The sequence below is a fragment of the Dermochelys coriacea genome, chromosome 2 (genome assembly GCF_009764565.3).
Source record: "Dermochelys coriacea isolate rDerCor1 chromosome 2, rDerCor1.pri.v4, whole genome shotgun sequence".
NCBI lineage: Eukaryota > Metazoa > Chordata > Testudines > Dermochelyidae > Dermochelys > Dermochelys coriacea.
Window position 1 is genome coordinate 237,204,774 of NC_050069.1, and position 12,897 is coordinate 237,217,670.

The following is a 12,897-nucleotide window of genomic DNA, read 5'->3' on the forward strand; positions in this document are numbered from 1 at the left end:
GAAGCATTTAAAGGAGTGCTGGGCCACATTGCAAAGCTGAGAAATTCCCCTTTCCGACGTGATAAACATCCCATATCTAGTACTGCAGGGTCACTAGATTTCAGATTTTGAAGCTGTGATATCTTTATGCCAGAAAAACTGTTAATGGCCCAGAGCCAAATCTTGCCTGTGCCAGGACAGGTGTTTTGGACAGGTGTCAGGGATCAGGGCCTTCAGCAGAATCCGTTTCCTAGAAACCCAACAAGCACAGCTGGCCTGCAAGAGGCTACCTGATTGACTAGACCACTTGATTAGTCAGGAAGGGCAGCTGGCTGGCTTTTAAGCCCACAGCAGCAGTAGCTCTGTGGGTGCTCAATATGTTCATTCCTGCAGCTATCATCCTTCCTGTGTCTGCCATTCCTCACAGTGTTCCGGTCCTGCTATTAGTTCTGTTCCTGCCTTGTTCTCCCAGATCTTGCTAGTTCCTGCTTCCTCACCTTGCTCCTGGTTCTGGCTTCCTCACCTTGCTCCTGGTTCTGGCTTCCTCACCTTGCTCCTGGTTCCCAACTCTGACCCTTGATGTGGCTACTGGTTCCTGATCCCAGCTCTGACCCTTGGCTTCACTATTACTTCCTGGTTCTGGCTCTGACTTCTGACATGGGTTTGGATCTGCTTCCTATCTCTTGGTCCACTCACTAGGCCTGACTGTCCATGGTCCAGTCTCTAATAGAGGGGAAGAAAGGTGGAAATAGCTCTATGGCAGGCTGACTTTTTTAAAAGGCAAATATTTGAAGTTGCTTTCAAGGGGTGAATACATTTCAGGGGATGGATTACTGGGCGGAAAGCAGAAAAGGCAGTCAAAAGCATATGCTAAGTCTATTTGTCTTATAGCTCTGCAATTTATTATATGGCTATCCTTCTGTGTATGTGATGGATTATAGGTGTAGCAATGCCTCTAGTTTTTCTATTCTAAAGTCAGTTTTAGTTGCTTAAAACGTCTTCAATCATTTATCTTTCAGAGTGATAACTGGTTCTTTTGTTCTTAGACTGGGAGACCATTTTTCCCCCGAATGTTTCAGCACATATAGCTCAGCTGTTTCTGAGAATGAAATAAGTGGGAAAAATACTTTTTTTTTTCGTAAAACAATTTTGCAACTTTTATTTTTGAACAGTACCAGCACTTTGGCAGTAGATTTTAGAAACTTCACTTTTGACAGGAACCTTGGTTCTTGGGAACAGATCCTCAGCTGGTGTAAATTGAAACTTCTGTGTTGCAAATCTGATAGTTGGTTGCTGATAAATATTGTGTTTGATATCTTTAAAGGTGAGGGCCCTGTTGGCAGAGGAGAAAAAATAAAGGTCCCTCACCTACTCAGTATTAGTACAGCACTTTGACTTTATGAATGATTTTATTTTGAAGGAAATAAAGATGCAAGCAGAGTTGGGAGAGTGTATGAATACTAGAAAGGTTCTACATGTACATCTGTAGATTAGTTTTGGTTTGAAGCCAAATGTTATATAGTTTATTAGCAAGTCTGCTGGATTAGAAATGTGCAATCAATTTAAAAATTTCTGCCCTCTATGAAATGGATTTATGCATAGGCCTTGATGTTTTGAAAGAAGGCATCTATAAAAGGCTGTTTGTCTCCAAATTTATTTCTAGATGTGGAATCTGCTAATAGTGAAGCTGTAGGTGGAGTAGGTGTCATTTATAAACTGTTATTTTATGATCATCTGTCTGAACAATAATGTGATATATCATTTATATTGTATCACTGTTTAGAGCAAATGAATTATCTTTGTTACTATCTAAATGTTTAAGTACCTTGAGCTATCTGATGACCTCTGAAATAGGTATTTTGATGTACTTTGAATGACATCACTGTGGAGGGCTTAGATTTGTGGTGGTTCATTTTTAGACATAGATTAGTGGGATTGTACAATCTGTCCAGGTTATGATGAAAGGTGTTCAAATTTCTAGGTGCATCAGTAGTTACTTTACATTTATGCAAACTACATTGCTACTACTTTATGGGATGTCTTTCATATTTTATTATTTATTAATTATTTTTTATTATTATTATTTATTATACATTGTGTGGATCAGAAAGAGGTTAAATTATTGAACAAATTACTTGTTGCAAATTATTCACTCAGCCGTGGTCAACATAGTAGATAACTGGAGACTCTCTCTCAGCAAATACTTAACTGTTGTTGCAGCTCAATACTATTGGGCTAACTACAGTGCTTTCATATGAGAGAAAGAAACTGTTGACAAAACTGTATGAGAGAGTGGTGCTCTTAAACTTGACACTGTATTATGTAAGGGAAGGGTGTCTTCAGAAATATTTTGTTCCTTGATTCTGTGGATGCTACTAACACCAGATCTAAGAAAAACAGTTGTTACTCATGATCTTAATTAGTAACCCAAAATAAACAAAACCCCTAACCTCAGCTAAAGAGCATATTCATTGGAGATCAGAGGCCAGAACTGCAGAACCACTGCACATCTTCCATTATGACAAAGGAAAAACTTTTCCTCTCTCCAGACATCTTGTCAAGTCAAATAAAATGTAAAAGGCAATATAGAAAAAGATAAACAAACACCCATGAGGTTCTGTCTAAATTGCCCTAAAGACTTTAGTTGATATAAGGGAGCAAAACTTACATGCAGTATTGCCTCAGACCATCAAAACTAAATCAAATTTGAGGAAAGATGCTGTGATGTAGTGTTGACCCCACATTTGCCCTTCAGGCATTTGCCAAATCCTTCAGGCAAATGTACCCTAAGAAAGGGTAACCAATTAACCAGACACAGCTATGGGGAATCAGGGGGCTTAAGCAATCCCTTGACTAAATAACGAGGGAGCCCAGGTGAGGAAGAATGAGCTGGGCTGGGTTTAATTGTCGGAGAGGGATAGCTCAGTGGTTTGAGCATAGGCCTGCTAAACCCAGAGTTGTGAGTTCAATCCTTGAGGGATCTGGGGCAAAAATTGGAGATTGGTCCTGCTTTGAGCAGGGGTTGGACTAGATGATCTCCTAAGGTCCCTTCCAACCCTGATATTCTATGATTCTATATAGAGACAGGAAGCTGGGAGCAGAAAGGGGGCTGCAGGGAAGTAGTCTGAAGTCACTCCCTGGGAGAAGGGAGGTGTTATTTGGGGGATACAGTTGGCACTATTGAATATTGAAGCTCTGTCTGCAGAAGTTACTATCAGTCTTGGCAAGTTGTTAAACCTAGAAGTATTCACGGTCAATATTTGCTACTATAACAGGGATGGTATTCTTCAATGAGACTGTTAGTAGTAAGAAAATGGCACATTACCAATGGAAATGGAGTTCATCATGAACCACAATCAGTATATCCTGGTGATACAGCTGAAAACAAAGTTGCACCAATACAGGGTCCTTTGTTTTTATCAAATTCAATGCTAGAAATAAGATAGGGCCAGTGAAGGGGCTGAAGATACTTATATGCTGCATATTGAGCACAATGAAAGAGAGAAAATTAGCTTTGATTCTTGACCAACTATAAGAGCTAGGAAACCAGAGATGAGTGGCTGGGCTGGTTTCATCAGTCTGGTGCATGATAATGTTGTGGCAAGTCAAGACTGTGCGTAGGCTACAGTCTGTGTCCTTGTAACACACATGTCCCCTGTAACTGAAGTGCCAAACCAGTTTTCAAGATCATATAAGCTTTATAGTTGATCAAGATAATGTGTGTTTGCCCAAGTATTCAGCAACAAAGCCATTGAAATAGGATGATGGCATCTTGATGAGCTCAGGGATATTAGCTGATATTACCTGACACTTCAGTTCCGGAGCACAAATCTCAAGTAGTTGGGCATATTAATGCAGGAATATTATCTGTTTAATCTACTAAACTTTCAGGTACTCTAAATTTTCAGAAACAAAGCTAATGTTGAATCCTTGGTTATCTGGCTTGAGAACAATATTTATGTCTTGCTAATAGTCAGGTGCATAGAAATGTCATCTGTGTCAGCTGAATGATGAGTAAAACGTGCAAGATAAGCTGGAAGACTTTGTGCTTGCAATTTAAATTGACATTTCATGTGTTGGAATAAAATAAAATTTTATAAATCTATTGCATAAGACAGCTCTGTACACCAGCAGCTCAGTTATGCTTTGCTCTTCTGTATATTCCTTTCTTGTCCACCCAGTAGGTGACTGGGGGAGTGGAGAACTCCCCCAAGACCCTTCCTTTTGGTCCCATTTGTACCTCATTCTGAGAGGCAGAAACCTCTGACAAATCAGCCATAGGGAGGACACCATCCACTGCGAACTGGACTAAAAACCAGTTCTGTCTACATTTTTCTCTTACACGAGATGGGAAATTGAGACAGCAACAGCTACTGTTTCTTCCCTCTCACTCCCTGCCCCCCCCCCGATTACCAGCTAGTTGAAACCTGTGTAGGAAAATCCATGCTTCCCCCCCACCCCTCTTTCCCCTAAAACAAGGGGCTTTAATTGCTGTTTCCTTATTGAAGAGACCAGTTCCCACTTCACTTAGGCTTGCTGGGTGTCCAGTTTTTGACTGGAACACCCGGTCAAAAAGGGAACCTGGAGGCCTGGGTCAGCACCACTGACTGGGCTGTTAAAAGTCTGGTTGGCGTGGGGCTGGCAGGCTCCCTACCTGGCTCTGCGCAGCTCCCAGGAAGCAGCCAGTATATCCCTCTGGCTCCTAGGCTTAGGGGAGGCCACAGAGGCTCCACACACTGCTCCCGCCCCGAGCACCAGCTCCACAGCTCCCATTGGCTGGGAACCGCAGCAAATGGGAGCGGGGGTGGTGGAGGAGTCAGCAGTGCCTGGCGGTGGCAGCAATGTACAAAGTGGCCTGGCTGCGCCTCCTCCTAGGAGCTGGAGGAACATGCCAGCCTCTTCTTGGGAAGCACTTGAAGTAAGCACTGCCCTGAGCCCAAGCCCTAAATCCCCACCCAAGCCCTGAGCCCTCTCCTGCACCCAAACTCCCTCCTGGAGCCTGCACCCTGCAGCTCTTCTTACACACCAAACCCCTTATCACTGGCCCCACCCAAGAGCCTTCACCCCTACCAGAGCCCTCACCCCCTCCCACACCCCAATCCTCAGCCCAGAGCCCCGCCCACACTCCGAACCTCTCAGCCCCAATCCAGAGCCCCTTCCTGCACCTCAAACTTCTCATCCTGCCCCACCCCAGAGCCTACATCCTCAGCCAGACCCTGCACCCGCTTCTGCATCCCAAACCCCTGCCCCAGCCAAGAGCCCCCTTCTGCATCTTGAACCCTTCATTTCTACCCCAGCCCAGAGCCTGTACCCCCTCCCATACCCCAGCCCTCGCCTCACCCTGGAGTCCCCTTCCACACTCCAAGCCCTTTGGCCCCAGCACTGCACCCCCTACTGCACCCCAACCCTCTGCCCCAGCCTGGTGAAAATGAGCAAGTGAGTGAGGGTGGGGGAGATCAAGCGACACCGAAAGGGGGGAATGGAATGAGTGGGGGTGGGGCCTCAGAAGGGGCAGGGCAGGAATGGGCCCTCAGGGAAGGGGGTGGGCCAAAGGTGTTTGGTTTTGTGTGATTAGAAAGTTGGCAACCCTAGCTCTAGCAGGCAAGACTAATGCATAGGGGGCTAGATCCTGTGAGGTCAGTGGGGGTTGAGAGCACTCAGTACCATGCAGGATCATGCCTTTAGCTTCTACAGTATCTTCATATCTTTATGCATTTCTTTTTTCCCTTAAACCATAATAGCTTTCAACAAAAATTCCAGTAAGCTTTTACAGAAGAACACTGTACAATAGTGACATGAGCTAATTAACTATCTGGCCATGTGACTTCACAATGGGCAACCTTTGTGGGTAACAGAATGATAATTGGCATTGCCTCACTTCTATGGATACTTGACTGTTATCAAAGATCTTTCCTATTTTCATTTAGCTCCGTTGCCTTCATGATTTCTTGTCATGCAAACATTCCATTTAACTCAACTGAAGCTAAAATTCAAAACAAATAATTCTGGTCAGAGGATGCCAAAGCTAGGCTTTTGCTTGTGGAATAGCCCTAATCGGAAAGGGTGCAGTCCATAATTAGATTAGTGCAGGCTTTCTCTTTTACACCCTTCCCTACTGGGAAGTTCTCCCTACTTGGAGTTATGCCTGAATCCCCAGCTTTAAGAGGTTCCTCTCCTGTCATGAGGCCATCCCGGTGAGCGACAGTCATTCACAGTGCATACTCTGTTTGAGGGAGTGGCATGTATCACAAAAGTGCACCCACTGCCTCAAATTGAAGGCTTGGTTCAGAAAGGACTGTGAGTTGAGAGTAAAACTTTTTACTAATGGAGAGCTCACTGTGACCAGCTTCAGAGCCTGACCCTGATACCTCTCCTTCGTGGCGGTCAACATCCGCATGATCACTGGCTGACTCCCACTTGCCATCCACTACTAAGAGAAAATCTACGCTCTCCCGCCCAGTTTAGAAGAAACAGGTTCCGAGCTCACCCACCAAGGAGCTACGCCAAAAAAGGCATCCCCTGTGAGATCGTAGCTTCAACATCTTCAGGAGTGAGACTGAGCTCCTATAACCATCTGGGCACCTCTGGTACTGGCGATATGGAGAGGTCTAAGGACCCTAAGTAGGCAAGGGAACACTGTCACTCGGGACCAGGAAGGACACTTCAAGGATCTTGATATCGGCACCGAGACCGCCTCAACTAAGCAAACTACTTTGATTGTCAGCACCGACCAAGCCCCCAGCACTGACATGGCCCTCAGTGCCATCTACTGGTTGTTCAACAGAATGCACTCCACCTTCAGCACCGGAAATATCCACAATCTCTGGACAACCACTGATACCAATGATGCTCCTGCTGGTACCGCAAGAGTTCTGATACCCAAGAGACCTGATTGTCGCTGACAACCCAGAGTCTCCACTCTCCATACCAAGCTCCCCACAGCGCACACCTCTCCCCTGGAGACACAACTCCTACCACACCACTCTCTTTCATCACCAAGGACTGCACCACCCTTTCCCAGTGAGGAGGAAGAGGAGTACTCCATTTCACCTGGCACCGCACCATTATATCAAGGGGCTACACAGAGAATCGTACTACCATCCTTGATATCAGAGACCAGAAGCAAGCCAAGTCCCTGATAGGGACCCCCGTGGATGCAACTCCATATACCAATTCCTCCCCATTGGTACTGTTGGGACCCTTGGGCCACGTATAGGTCATGCTTTCCCAAACCACCTCCAGATCAAAGACAGGCACAAATACACTCTTCATCCTCATTGGTCTCTAGGCCTCCTGACCTAGAGTCAGATTTGTTAGAAGAACACGAGGAAGAAATGAGCAAGATGTTTCACCACCACATCTCCCCATTGGCAAAGATAGCACTCCCAATCAATGAGGCCTTGTTGAACCCAGCCAAGGTAATCTGGCAGACCCCAGCATCAATACCACCTCCCTATAAGCAAGCAGACAAAGTACTATGTCCCTGCAAAGGGCATGGAATTCTTTTCCCATCCTATTCCCAACTCCCTTGTGGTCAATGAGGTACATGACAAAGGATGACAACGTCACTCCAGGGCAACCCCATATGACAGGGACTGGAAGAGACCAGATCTCTTCAGTCACAAGGCATATTCCACACCTACTCTCCAGTTTTACATTACTAATTACGGGACGCTGCTAGCCAAATACAAACATATGAACTATTTGAAAGTCACTGAATTCAGTCAATATCTCCCAGGGAACAAAAAAAGCCCAGTTCCAGGCACTGATGATGGAAGGAGAACTTCTGGCACATACAGCACTACAAACCTCACTGGATACTGTGGATATGGCAGCCCGATTCATCGCAAATTCTGTGGTAATAAGACAGGTCTCATCACTGCAGGGTTCCCCAAGGAGCTGCAGACTACTGTGGAAGATCTGCCATTTGAAGGACCTAAAGTATTTGCCAAGCACATTGAATCCCTTCATTCATTGAAGGATTCCAGAGCTACTGTGCATTTACTCAGCATCTACACACCAGCACCAAAGAGAAGACAGGGTTGATATCAGCCTATCCCAAAATCTCAACCTCCTCATTTCACCCCTCAATTGCATTATGATCCACAATGCAGGTGAGAGAGACCTCCTCCCAAATGCATTCAGACATCAACGCAGGCAACTACACCTCACCCATTCATCTTCAAACAACAAGGTTGTGAGATGACTCCCACTGGTCCAGATGCCACAACCATCCAGATTACCCCATCAGTTTGGCAACCATTTGACCCCCTTCTATCAGATATGGTGACAAATCACCCCCAACAAGTGGGAGTTAAGAAATTGCCAGAAATGGGTATTCAGTTCTGTTTCTCTCTCATCTACCTACCTCTCCCTTTCCAGTCCCTCTTCAGGGACCCTTCCCATGAACAGCATCTGTGAGAAGAAATAAACCATCTTCAGCAACTGGGAGCCAAAGAACTGGTCCCATTCCAACACAGAAGGAGAAGTTTTTACTCCCATTTTTTTTCTAATCCAAAAGAAATCCAGCAGGTGGACACCTATCATAGACCTGGGGAACCTCAACAAAGTTGTCAAACTACAATGATTCAAGATGGTCATGTTATTAACAATAATCCCCGCAATGAAATAGAGGGACTGGTTCTCGGCCCTTGACCTCAAAGACATGTACTTCCATATCACCATATACCCTTTCCACAGGCAATTCCTCAGATATGTCCTGAGGTCCGACCATTACCACTACAAGATACGACCCTTTGGCCTCTCTACAGTGCCCAGAGTATTTTCCAAAGTCCATGCAGTGGTGGTGTACCTCTGCAGATGATGATATAATATTCCCATACCTAGACAACTGCCTCCTCAAGGCTCTGTCCAGAGTCAACACATTCAAAGCTGTAAGATCAACAATGGATCTTTTCTTGAAACTCAGCCTCCAGAGAAACATGCAAAAATCTACACTGAAACCAGTCCAATGTCTGGAGTTTATTGGCGCCTGACAGAGCCTCCTCCCTGTTCACAGACTTTCTGCAAGAATCAGTTTCATCTGCACCATGAGAACCAGCCCACAGATCTCCACCAGAACTTATCTACAGTTGCTCAGTCATATGTCAGCAGCCACATTGATCTGTCTCCAGGGATGGCTATGAACAGTGTATGTGCCCCACAGGCACAGCCTGAAAATAACTTTGTTTGTTCCCACTCAAGGTCAAGGACTCATTAGACTGATGTAAACAACTCCAAAATGTCTGCATGGGAGTTCCCTTCCTCCAGCCACCACTATCCTTGATACTGACAACAAACACCTCCCTACTTGGTCAGGGAGCTCATCTACAGACCCAGACAGTGCAAGGAAAGTGGTTCCCACAGGAGTCCGCATTACACATCAACCTCCTGAAATTACATGCAGTCTGCAATGCATACCTACACTTTCTACCAATAATCAGACAAAAGACCATAAGAGTAATGATGGACAACGTCGCCTGCATGTCTTATATTAACAGACAAGGGAGAGCAAGGTCCCAATCGCTATGCACAGAAGCACTGTTCAATAACAACTGTTCAGTAATTTCTCTCTTAACCAAAGGGCACTTGCAGTTTTGTAGTTTGGGTTAGTGGACAAATTCTGGCAGTGTCCTGCTTGGAACTCTGGTCTAAAGGACAGCTGGAACACAATTACAGAAATTGTGATAATGGTGCACAGCAGACCAGAATTGGGCTGGTCATTTTAGGACTCCTGAAGGACCTCTCCCCTCTTTTTAGGAAGAGCCCTTTGAAAGCTGCTCACTATGTCAGGAGAGGTGGGAGTTAATGAAGCAAGAACAGTCTGTAGACAGCAACAGCTCAAAGATAGTGTCCCTTAACTGATTCCTGCTTCTGGATTATGCTGCCTGAGTTGTATCATGATTGTATTACTCTTGTCTGCCAAATACTGACAGCGTGTTTGTGACTGTACAAGACCATTGACAATCCATGCTATGAAAAGCTTAGTCTAGGAGGGGCATAGAAAATGTGAGGCTAAACCAACAAAAGGAAGTATTTTTTTCACACAACGCAGTCAGTCTGTGGAAATCTTTGCCGGAGGGTGTTGTGAAGGCCAAGACTATAACAGGGTTCAAAAAAACTAGATAAGTTCATGGAGGGTAGGTCTATCAATGATTGTTAGCCAGGATGGGCAGCGATGGTGTCCCTAGGCTCTGTTTGCCAGAAGCTGGGAATGTGTGACAGAGGATGGATCACTTGATGATTACTGTTCTGTTCATACCCTGTGGGGCACCTGGCATTGGCCACTGTCGGAAGGCAGGATACTGGGCTAGATGGACCTTTGGTCTGACACATTAGAGCCATTCTTATGTGGAACTAGTGTATTGAGTGTGGCAACACCTCTGCCACATACCTACCTGGACACCAGAACAACACAGCAGGTTCACTGAGCAGGCGGTTCTCACAAGACCATGAACAGGATTTGGACACGAGCCCTACAATACATACTCAGCCACTGGGAATTCCCAAACATAGATCTGTTTGCCACACCCAAAAGTGTCAAATGCCCACAATTCTGCTCAAGAGCAGGTCTGGGAGACTCATTCCTTGTTATATCAGATGCATCCCTCCTCTGCTTTTCCACCCTTTCCCTTACTATTTAAAGTGCTTCACAAGGTGCAGGTGGAATGAGCCAGTCATTCTCATAGCCCCAACATGGCCATGCCAGATATGGTATCCTTACCTTGTACACATGGTGGTCAGTCCATCAATCACCCTGCAGTTGAATCAACACTTCCTCTCACAGGACATAGGCAAAATTCTCCATCCAAATCTAGAAGTCCTCCATATGAAGGCATGGCCCTTCATGGTTCCAGGATCCAGAAATGACCTGTTCAGAAGAGGTAAGAGATTCTTTTAAGTTGAACAGAGTGCACTTGAAGTTCAATCGAAATTCAATAATGAATCTTAAAGCAGAGTAGTTACTGAGGGAGATTTAATTTTAAGGCTTGAAGATCCAAATGCTTCAATCTCATAACCATTAAATATACGGACATGCAAGCCAAAATTCATTTTGTTTTCCTCTATAACATTTAGACCTTTTTTTCCCCGACAGCTCAAAAGTTCAAAACTTATTTACATGCCCCTTTTTACTTTCTACCAGGCTGTCCCCTGATTCACCAAATAGTAAAATCATTTCAATCGCACACTACTTCATATTACCTGGTCCTCCTCTGAGTTTTTAACTTATAATGGGGAAAGTGAAATGAAACAGAGTTAACAGAAGCAGCATAGCTAAGAAAGTATTAAAAAAACCCGGCTAATCTCCCAGCTATTTGAATGTGAGTTTTATGTCACTACATAAAGACTGACCCAAATATATTGAGTATTCTTTTTTTTTTTCCCCCTGTGGAACAGTGTATTTCTCACCAGATGACCAAATCAGAGAGCATTTTCTTTGACCAGAAAGACTGGCAAATAACCAACTCTTCCAGTCAAGACCATGCTACACAAAAAAGGAGACCTTTTTATCAGAAGCAGAAAATAACTTTTTTTGTTTTGTTTTTGCTTCCATGTCTAGTATTTGAAAAAGGAATAGCTTGTTCATTTATTAAATAAATTAAATATTCTGCCACCTAACACTCAGAGCCAAAATACAGATGTAGTATTAACAGTGCAACTCCATTGAATTAAACAAAGTTGCTCTCATTTACATCAGGTCTGACTGTCCATCTATACAATTAGTGTTACATAAGTGAAAGTAGAGGTTCCTAGAGCCCAGGAGAAATTAATAGTGCTTCCAAAAAAGGAAAATCTGGTGAAAAACGGAGGCCATAAAGATTTAAGATTTTGGGCTCAATCCTTCAAGGTGCTGGGGATTCTGAACCCAATCCAGCAAAGCACTTAAGCACATGCTTTACTTTCAGCATGTGACTATTCTCATTCTGTTGACTTCAATGCAACAACACACACTCTTAAAGTTAAGGATGGGATTAAATTTTTGCCAGGACTGTTGCCATAGTGGTCAGCACCCTGCAGGGTTGAGCCCTATATTACCTGAATATAGAAAGCTCTTACAGCAAGACTTTGATACTGGGTAGTGCCCATTTAGGTGTTTGGTTGCATTAACTGTACACATAGGAATTATTACAGTAGGTAGAGAGGTTAGTGTTTATATAAAAAGCAAACAGTTTCTTCCTTAAGATGCATATCTTTTATTAGTGCATTTTTTGCCTAGAAAAAACACCAGGGTATCATAGCATTCTTAGGACAGATGAACATAGATAAAATAGATAGGTATCTGACATCTGCAATTCTTGAGTTGAAAGGTTTTATTGAAAACCAATGTACTTGATTTGAATAGTCTACAGGATCTATAGTCAAATGGAATTACTACTGTATGTTATGTTCATGTAATCTTATAGTTTTACACTTTATTATGTGCAAGGTAGCAGCTTCCCTGCATCTCTAAGGCATATGTTACTTGGTAATGTCCCTGAGGAATCTTATGTCAGTGGAAGATCAGGCACTGAAGAGCTGCATTCTACTGTGCCCCAGTAATCCCCCCAGCATGCCCCTGACATGCTGCTTCCCCTTCCTATATCAGCATCTGGGGAGACAGCTGATGTAGATGGCAGCTACAACAGCAGCAGATTTCTCTGTACGGGGCAATTCTCCACTGGCTGTCTCCAGCTGTCTTAAGTCCATTTCGCATAGTGTATTTGGTGCCAAGTGTACTGAAGGAGACGTGAGAATCCAAGTCATAATTATCTGTAGCACTGATATCCTTGCATTTGATGAGCATTAGGAGCTATCAAAATGTCTCCACAAAATGTCTCTTTAAAAGCATGACAGTAATTTTAGCTTCAGAAGAAAGTTGACATCTAGATAAAAAATTAGAGAGATAAGATGTTGTATGTGTATTTGTAGGAAGAGAGG

The 12,897-nt window shown here is 44.1% G+C and overlaps 1 protein-coding gene across 3 annotated transcripts in view; it reads left to right on the forward strand.

The window, feature by feature from the left end:
- Positions 1-12,897, forward strand: part of MYO3A (myosin IIIA) — a 198,984-nt gene that overhangs the window by 54,292 nt on the left and 131,795 nt on the right. The gene's annotated exons all lie outside the window — the stretch shown is intronic.